This window comes from Primulina tabacum, chromosome 15 (assembly GCF_025594145.1).
Source record: "Primulina tabacum isolate GXHZ01 chromosome 15, ASM2559414v2, whole genome shotgun sequence".
NCBI lineage: Eukaryota > Viridiplantae > Streptophyta > Magnoliopsida > Lamiales > Gesneriaceae > Primulina > Primulina tabacum.
Genome location: NC_134564.1, coordinates 20079275 through 20088928, shown reverse-complemented (window position 1 = coordinate 20088928; position 9654 = coordinate 20079275). Strand labels below are relative to the sequence as shown.

General features: G+C 37.7%; 1 pseudogene; it reads left to right on the top strand.

Annotated features, from left to right (window-relative positions):
* Window positions 1-596: 596 nt before the first annotated feature.
* LOC142525947 (uncharacterized) lies at window positions 597-9209 on the top strand (annotated as a pseudogene).
* Window positions 9210-9654: the final 445 nt, after the last annotated feature.

Here is a 9654-nt window from a genome sequence, read left to right as displayed (position 1 = left end):
CTCAAGCATAAAAATCATGAATGTTTTAAAACCCTGTTTTAACCATAATCCTCATAAAATAGAAATTTTCGGAAGAAACGTAAGGTCCTCGGGCTTCCAATGCGCCACCAGCTCAGTCTACTCAATCCTCAGCACCTTCAATCTCCTCAACGACATTCTCACATTCACCAATCACACCTGGTGAGTCTAAAGACTCAATACAGCATAACTGCATAACAAAGTACATATACATATCAAGCTACAATGATAAATACTGTATTTAAAATAACCTTCATGATCTTCAAAAGCATGGACATAAACAAATTCATATTCAAATCATGCCATCATATACGTATACATTTTCCGAAACTCAACCAAACTTTTTGAAACTTAAACCGTGACTTAATTACACCTAACTAAGCCTAAAATAACCATGTCCACACCATATAAGACCCTTGAAAATGCCTTGAAAGTCGCTGGAATTTTTTTTCACCAACAACCCGAAACCCTTACTACATGTTCAAGCCAAAAACTCAACTCTACACCAAACCAGCTCGGACCAGACCCAAACCAGACCTTCCTAGACCAAAACTGGACCCTTCTAGACTGACTTAACTATGGCCCTCCGACCCATGCATCCGAACGTACGCGGCCACCCGAACAAACCAAAAATGCGACCACTTTTCACTCCTAAGCTCACAATCTACCCAGGTACCGGTTCCAACCATGCACCGACCATCTAGGTCCCCAACGCAGACCCAACAGGGCTTGAACCATGTTCTAGAACAACCTGTACACAGCCGCCCCAACCGCTAAGCCAGTTCGAACCAAAACCGAGCCAAAACGTGGAGATCCGATTGGCCACCTACAAGGACTTGTTCCTGATCTGATCTTATCATTTAAACCCTCTCTAAAACTCATGTAGATTGTCCCCTAACCATCAAACCTGGCAGCCTTTCACCCATGTCAAAAAAATGTGAGATGCATAGAATAATATGAGATGTTTGCGATGAAAAGTTGATCCATACGTGCATATATCACTAGTTCGGACACATATCATGCACAAAACACATAAACATATATTGGTGTGAATGATGAGAAAACGAAGGTATAGGACGTTTTTTTTCGATTAAACGCTCGAAAAATCAAACCAACAGAGTGAGAGATGAACACTGGAGGGACGAGATGATGAACCTACTCAATTCTCCTTGAAAACGAGACAAATAGTTGCTGGTGTGCGTGTGTGAGTGTGCGGCCGAGAGGGAGTTGGGAGGCTAGGGCTTGGGGGAGAAATAAAATGGAATGGTGATGGATAATGGGCCTAGGTTTTAAAATATTAAAAGGTAGAGGTCTTGGCCCATAATCCTACTAAAACAAGCCTATTGGGCTCACTAACAAGCATGTAAAATGTTTCGTTTTGGTACGTTTTTGAAAATATTACCTGAGCACTAAAAAGTCCTCCATTTTGCTAAAAATCGACTACCGATACAATATGGCTCGACGTGTAAAATATCATAAAGTACCCATTTTCGAGAATTAATTAATAAATACACCATATATTAAATAATTTAAAATAATTATTTAATAAAAATATTTTTCTTAGACTGTATGTGGTCTCCATTCCTCGTTCGAGCATCAAAGACTGCAAAAAGCCCTAGTGCATGCAATCAAGTAAATAATACAGTAGAACATGTAATCATGTCATAAACATGCACTTAATGCATTTAAAACATTTAATCAAGCATTTTTAATAATATCCTAAATTTTCATGCAGTCAGTCAGGTTACGTCGTTTGAATTTTTAGACCTTACAAGTATTCATGGACAAAGTTTCGTTATTTGACTCTTCTTTTGATCATTTTTTGCATAATATTTCTCTTGTTTTACAGAGTTTTCAATGAAAAACTTAGTTCTTAACCAGAAGAAATGCCAATTTATGGTTCAAAAAGTTATTGCGCTTGGACATAAGGTGTCATCCAAGGGCTTTGAAGTAGATAGAGTCAAAGTGATTGCAACTGAAAATATTCCACCACTAGATAACATGAAACCATCATAAGCTTTATAGTATATATGTTGGGTTTTATTGCCGCTTTCTTTGAGATTTTTTCTACAATCAGTAAACTCTTGTGCAATTTAATATAAAAGGATTCTACTTTTATTTTTGATGACATGTGTATACAGGCTTTTAACAAGATCAAGGAAGCACTGATCTCAGCACTTATCATGGCTGTACCTAATTTGAAAGATCCCTTTGAAGTTATTTGTGATGCTATTGATTACGTAATTAGAGCAATCTTCAGCCAAATGAGATCTAAAATGTTTCGACCAAACTACTATGTCAGTCAAACTCTAATAAAGCACGACAAAATTATACCACTGCAGAAAAAGAGATGTTGGCTGTGGTGTATTCATTCGACAAATTCTCGTCTTACCTAATTGGCTTAAAGTTAATCGTTTATACTGTCTATGTAGCTATTCATTACTTGCTTGACAAGAAAGATGCAAATACTAGGTTGATTAGGTGGATATTGATGCTACAATAGTTTGAATTTTAGATTAGAGACAAGAAAGGCAATGAAACTTTAGTGGCGGATCATTTATATCGACTAGACTTGGAGGGCTAAACGAAATATGGGATCATCAAGGAAAAATTTCTAGATAAACATCTCTTTGAGGCAACCTCTAAACTCCATTGGTTTGTTGATATTGGTAATTTTATTTCTTTTGGCGTTTGACCTCCAGACCCTAATCACCATAAAACAAAATAAGTTCTTTCACGATTCAAAGTTTTACCTGTGGGATGATACAAACATTTTAAGAAGTGCTCTGATAGAAGACGTGTGACGGAAGATGAATCCAAAGAAATTCTTGAGCAATTTCATTCTGCACCTTATGGTGGGCACTTTGGAGCATCAAGAACGGCTCCCATTGTATTTAAATATATTCTTATTGGCCTAATTTGTTTAATGATCGATATAATTTAGAGAAATCATGTGATAGATGTCAATAGTAGGTAATATTTTTAGACGCCAAGAATTACCAGTGACAAATATTTTTGAGATAGAACTTTTTTTATATCTGAGTACTGATTTTATAGGACCATTTACAGTCTCTTTGGTCAATATTATATTTTATTACTGTTAATTATGTGTCAAAATGGGGGAAAAATATTGTCACCATTACTAAAGAAACTCGTGTTGTAGTTATGTTTTTGCACAAGAATATCCTCAATAGGTTTGGAACTCCAAAAGCAATTTTGAGTAATGAAGGGACACATTTAAACAATAAATTTTTTAACTCTCTTGGCTAAATATGATGTGAGGCACAAAGTGGAACTTGGATATCGTCAAAAATCCAATGAAAAATATGAAATATCCAACTGGGAAATCAAGAAAGTTCTGGAGAAGACTATCAAAACTAACCGGAAAGATTGAGCAACCAAGCTAGATGATGTGCTATGGGCATACAAAAGTGCATTTAAAAATCCTAGTGTAATGTCCCTTTACTGGCTGGTTTTTGAAATGTGTGCCATTTATCACTGGATTTGGAGCATCGAGCATACTTGGCAGTGAAGAAGTTAGATTTTGAGGCTTCTGGAAAAGAACGACTTTTGCAGCTGAATGAGATGGAAGAGTTCCACATTGATGCTTATGATAATGCCAAGATTTACAAGGAACATACAAAGAAATGGCGTGAAAAGAACATATTAAGAAGAAAGTTTTAGTTGGGACAACAAGCGCTCTTATTCAATTATCGCATGTGATTCTGTTTTTTGAAAAATTGAACTCTAGGCGGCCAGGAATGTTTATAGTGGAAAATGTCCGCTCTTAAGTTGAAATTGTTGTGCAATGACGGAAGAACCTTCCAAGTCAATGTATAGAGCGTGAAGCACAAGTATGGGTATGAAGTGAAGAACGTGGAGAAAGTTCCATTGGATCAACCAAACTAAGGAGAACATGGATATTCCGGATGATGACTTTAAAAAATATATATTTTTGGAAGGTAACCCAAATTGTTATATTCTTTCAATTATTTTAGTTTTGATTTTTACTTTTTTTTTCATTTTCCATTTTTTTTTATTAATGGAACTCGCATGTCTTCAAATTGAATAAATGGAATAAATTTGTATCATGCAAGGTTGTTGCAGCAATAAGATAGTGTTTTTAGCACTCTCTCTCTAACTTTGCAGTGTCCATGTGCTCGCAATGCCAATTGAGATTCGAATACAGTGGGTATAGCGTCCCTGCACTAGATTTTCATCTCGCCGATGCCCATTTGTTTTAAATTCTTTCAGAGTAAACACTTCTTCCTTGATCAAAAATCAACATTTTGTTCCTAAAATATCCTCAAGTTTTCCACGAAGATGCCTTATCTTTCCACAAATCTCCATCTCCAACATTATAGCCTCCATTATCCATCTAAGTCACGTTAAGTCCGAGCGATTGAGAGCTAGGGTTCTACCGAAATTTGGGGTTTTCTGATTTTCTGCACATTGGAAGCTTTCCGAGCTGATTATTGATGCAAATGTGGTTGATCAAGCACCAAAGAAAGCATGGGAGTCGTTGGAGTTGCCTGAAGGACCTATAACGAGGGGACAAAGCAAGAAGTTTAAAGATGCACTTCAAGGATTCATGATGAACTTTCAAGGAAGTCCTACAAGTTGGATGTCTAAATTAGAGGAGGTTGGGAATCATGAGAATAATATTGGAGGTTTTTGGAATGTTATTCAAGTGCAATTGCCGAAGGTGGAGCGCACCCGCGCCAGTTCAGGGACTGCACTCGCGGTCCATGATAATCAAATTTAAGAGAATATTGCCGAAGCTATACCGCACCCGCGGTCAAGCAAGGATCGCACCCGCGGACGGCAAGCGCACCCGCGCTCCTACAATGACCGCACCCGTGGTCCTTTTATTCGAACTTAGCCGAAGCCACACCACACCAGCGGTCCAGTATGCAGCGCACCCGCGGTTTATTGTCAACTTCCGTGTCAAAGTTGGTAGTTATCTTCTTTAATGCTTTCTACACTACTTTTTATGGGTTTTATTAATTATATAATGCATTGTAATGACCAAAAACGAGATAATTGAAGATTGATATCAAATACATTGAGTTCTCTCAATTTTCAAAGCTTTTAGCTTTGTTCTTCACAAGAAGAAACCAAATCAAACTTATCAAAGATTTTCATCTTTGTGGCGTTTGTCGATTGTTCTTCGCACGGATTGTCAAAACAAGTTCTTTGAAGGTTCGTTTGAAATTCAATTGTTTTATCGTTGATATTTGTTGCTAAGTTATAATCGCTTAGAGGTGAATATCACAAAATCGTTACTTGTTTCAAAAGATCGGGACAACATAATCGTTCCTTGTTTGTTATTGAATTGAGGGTGCGATTTATATATTCGTGCTTGCCTTTCATTTGTACGAGGATTCGTATCATTTGGTATCAGAGCTTTGGCTCATTGAAATCAAGTAAGTATCGTTGTTGTTATTTTTCAGATCTGTCTCAAATTTCATTCTGTTTTCAGATCTGTGGTATCCTTTTATTTCTATTGTCATATCTACCAAAAACAAAAACAAAAATTTGTTATGTGTTATTCTGTCGTTCTTGTTTTTGTGCAATCCATGTGAAACAGTTGCAAGTGTTCACAAGTTGAATCTTGTTAGTTTGATAAAATATATATATATATATATATATATATATATAAAGATTGAGTACACCTTTGAGAGAACTATCAAATTCTAGTGAAAAAACATTTGAGTGCGAGTGTTATTTCTTTGGAGTGATCGTGAGAATTTGGGTGAGGAAAATCTTTTATTTCTACTAACATTTTATTGCAGGTACAAAATCTGAAATTAAAATGGAGAGCGAAGTAGGAGAGAGTTCGAACCAAGGGTTATCTAAGGTTCAAATGGAGGCGTTATTTGGGCATTTTAGTAGAATGTTGAGGGCCGAGTTGGATCCTTTATATGAGAGGTTGGATAGGCTTGAAGTTAGTACGAGTGAAAATAAATCTAAGCCTAAAGGTTTGGGTAGAGTGGATGAAGAAGAGAATGATTATGATTTGGAAGGAGAAGAGGAGAGCCAAAACGAGAATTGGGGTAGAAGCGGAAGAGGTAAAGGATTTTGTAGGGGAAGAAGAGAAGCCTTACGTGGTAGGTACGATGATGGGAATAAGGAAGATAATAACATAGGCAGCATTAAGATGAAAATTCCGTCGTTCCATGGTAAGTCGGATCCAGAGGCTTATTTAGAATGGGAAAAGCGAGTTGAATTTGTGTTTGATTGTCACCATTATTCCGAACAAAAGAAGGTTAGGTTGGCCGTGGTCGAATTTGTTGATTATGCACTTATTTGGTGGGATCAATTAGTGACCACTAAGAGAAGATGCAATGAGAGACCTATAGAAACTTGGGCGGAGATGAAAAGCGTAATGAGGAAAAGGTTTGTACCAAATCACTACAATAGAGAAATGTTTAAGAAGTTACAAACTTTGAGACAAGGTGTGAAGAGTGTTGAGGACTAATATAAAGAATTGGAAGTAGTCATGATTAGAGCAAACATAGATGAGGATAATGAGGCTACCATGGCTCGTTTCTGTGTGGTTTGAACAGGGAAATTCAAGACCAAGTGGAGCTTAGACATTACTTGGATCTAGATGAAATGGTGCAAATGGTGATAAAAGTGGAACAACAACTCAAGAGGAGAGGAGTTGGTCGTACCACACAAACTGGGAATACATCAACACCTTGGCGTTCCAACGTTGTTAAACGTGAAGAAAGAAAGGTAGTGGTCAAGCCCAAAGTTGACATTAAACAGGAGGCGCCTAAGTAGGGAATGCAAGGTAAAGATGAAACTCCTATTAATCGTTCTAGAGATATTAAATGTTTTAGGTGTCAAGGAATTGGACATATTGCTAGCCAATGTCCCAATAAAAAGGTGATGGTGTTGAATAATTATGGGGAGTTTGAATCTCATAGTGAAGGAGATGATGGAGAGGATGAAGATGAGATGCCTGCATTAGAGGATCCTGATGAGGGATATGAAGCAGTTGTGGGTGAGGCATTAGTGACTAGGCGTATCATGAGTGCCCAAGTCAAAGAAGAGGAGACGAATCAGCGGGAAAACTTGTTCCATACTAGATGTTTTATCAGTGGCAAAGTTTGCAACGTTATTATAGATGGAGGAAGTTGTACCAATGTTGCTAGTCTTGAGATGGTTGAAAAATTGAGCTTGCCTACTTTGAAACATCCTCAACCATATAGGCTACAGTGGTTGAACGACTGTGCTGAACTGAAGGTGAACAAACAAGTTTTGGTTGCGTTTTCGATTGGAAAGTATGTTGATGAGGTATTGTGTGATGTGGTACCAATGCATGCTTGTCATATTTTGTTAGGAAGACCATGGCAATATGATAGGAAACTAACACATGATGGGTTTAGAAATAAATATTCTTTTGTACTCAAGAAAGAACCCATTGTTTTACTTCCTTTATCCCCAAAACAAGTGTTGGAGGACCAATTGAAAAAAAAGAAGAGAGATGAAGCCGAAAAAAAGAGTGAATTAAAAAGTGAGATGGCCTTTGAAAAGAAAAATGAAATGGCTAAAAACAAAAGTGATAAAAAAATTGAGATAGCCATACAAAAGAAAAATGAGGAAAAAGAAAATGAGAGGAAAGAGACCAAAAAGAAAATATATATGGTCCAAAAGAGTGACATGAAACAATTGCTGCACACACATGATACACTTGTGTTGATTCTTTACAAAGAGATTCTCTTTAACACAAGTGATATAGCCGGAAATCTTCCGAGCATTGTTGTTTCCCTTTTGCAGGAGTTTGATGATATATTTCCGGAGGAGCTAGCTCAAGGAATACCACCATTGAGGGGGATTGAGCACCAAATTGATTTTGTGCCCGAAAGTGCATTACCAAATCGTCCATCGTATAGAAGCAATCCGGAGGAGACCAAGGAGCTTCAACGGCAGGTAAGTGAATTATTAGATAGGGGTTTCGTGCGTGAGTCCATGTCTCCTTGTGCTGTACCTGTTTTATTAGTTCCTAAGAAAGATGGCTCATGGCGTATGTGTGTAGATTGTAGGGCAATCAATAACATAACCATCAAATATAGGCATCCCATACCTAGACTAGATGATATGTTAGATGAATTGCATGGTGCTTGTATTTTTAGCAAGATTGACTTGAAAAGTGGTTATCACCAAATTAGGATGAGAGAAGGTGATGAGTGGAAAACGGCTTTTAAAACCAAGTACGGGTTATATGAGTGGATGGTCATGCCTTTTGGCTTAACTAACGCTCCTAGCAATTTTATGAGGTTAATGAACCATGTCTTGCGTGCATACATAGGAAAATTTGTTGTTGTTTACTTTGATGATATCCTAGTATATAGCAAAGACTTGGATGAGCATGTTAATCACTTGAGACTTGTGCTAATCACACTAAGGGCTGAAAATTTATATGCTAATTTAAAGAAATGTGATTTTTGTACAAGCAAACTTGTCTTCCTTGGTTTTGTGGTAAGTTCGCAGGGGATACAAGTGGATGAGGACAAGGTAAGTGCTATTCGAGATTGGCCAACGCCTGCTTCTGTTGGTCAAGTTCGAAGCTTTCATGGTCTTGCAAGCTTCTATAGGAGGTTTGTAAAAGATTTTAGCACACTGGCGGCACCGATGACGGCAGTGATTAAGAAGAACGTTCCATTCCATTGGGGCGAGGAGCAAGAGAAGTCTTTTAATATTATTAAACAAAAGTTAATTAATGCGCCTTTACTTGTTTTGCCTGATTTTTCTAATACTTTTGAAATTGAATGTGATGCTTCAGGTGTAGGTATTGGTGGTGTTTTGATGCAAGGAGGACGACCAGTGGCGTATTTTAGTGAGAAACTCAATGGAGCAGCGCTGAACTATCCAACGTATGACAAAGAGTTGTACGCGCTTGTGAGGACTTTGGAGGTGTGGCAACACTACTTGAGGCCTAAAGAGTTTGTGATTCACACGGATCATGAGTCTCTTAAGCACCTTAAGGGGCAGCAGAAGTTGAACAAGCGGCATGCCAAGTGGGTTGCATTCATAGGTACATTTCCCTACATCATCAAGTACAAACAAGGTAAGGAAAATGTAGTGGCTGACGCATTATCACGGAGGTATGTACTAATCTCTACTTTGGAGTCTAAAGTTTTGGGGTTTGAGCATGTGAAGGAATTATATGTGTTAGATGAGGGTTTTAAGAATGTATTTGAAACATGTATGCATGGTCCACATGACAAATTTTATTTGCATCATGGTTTCTTGTTTAAAGAAGATAGGTTGTGCGTCCCTAGATCATCCATTCGTGAATTACTTGTTAGGGAGGCACATGGGGGTGACTAATGGGGCATTTTGGTGTGGCTAAAACTTTAAGTGCATTGCATGAACATTTCTATTGGCCACACATGAAACGTGACGTTGAGCGTGTTTGTGATAAGTGCATTACTTGTAGACAAGCTATATCTAAAACACAACCACATGACTTGTATACACCACTTCCCGTCCCTAGTGAACCTTGGGTTGATATTTATATGGACTTTGTTTTGGGGTTGCCTAGGACAAAGAAGGGGAGGGATACTATATTTGTTGTTGTGGATAGATTTTCTAAGATGGCTCATTTTATTGCTTGTCACAAAA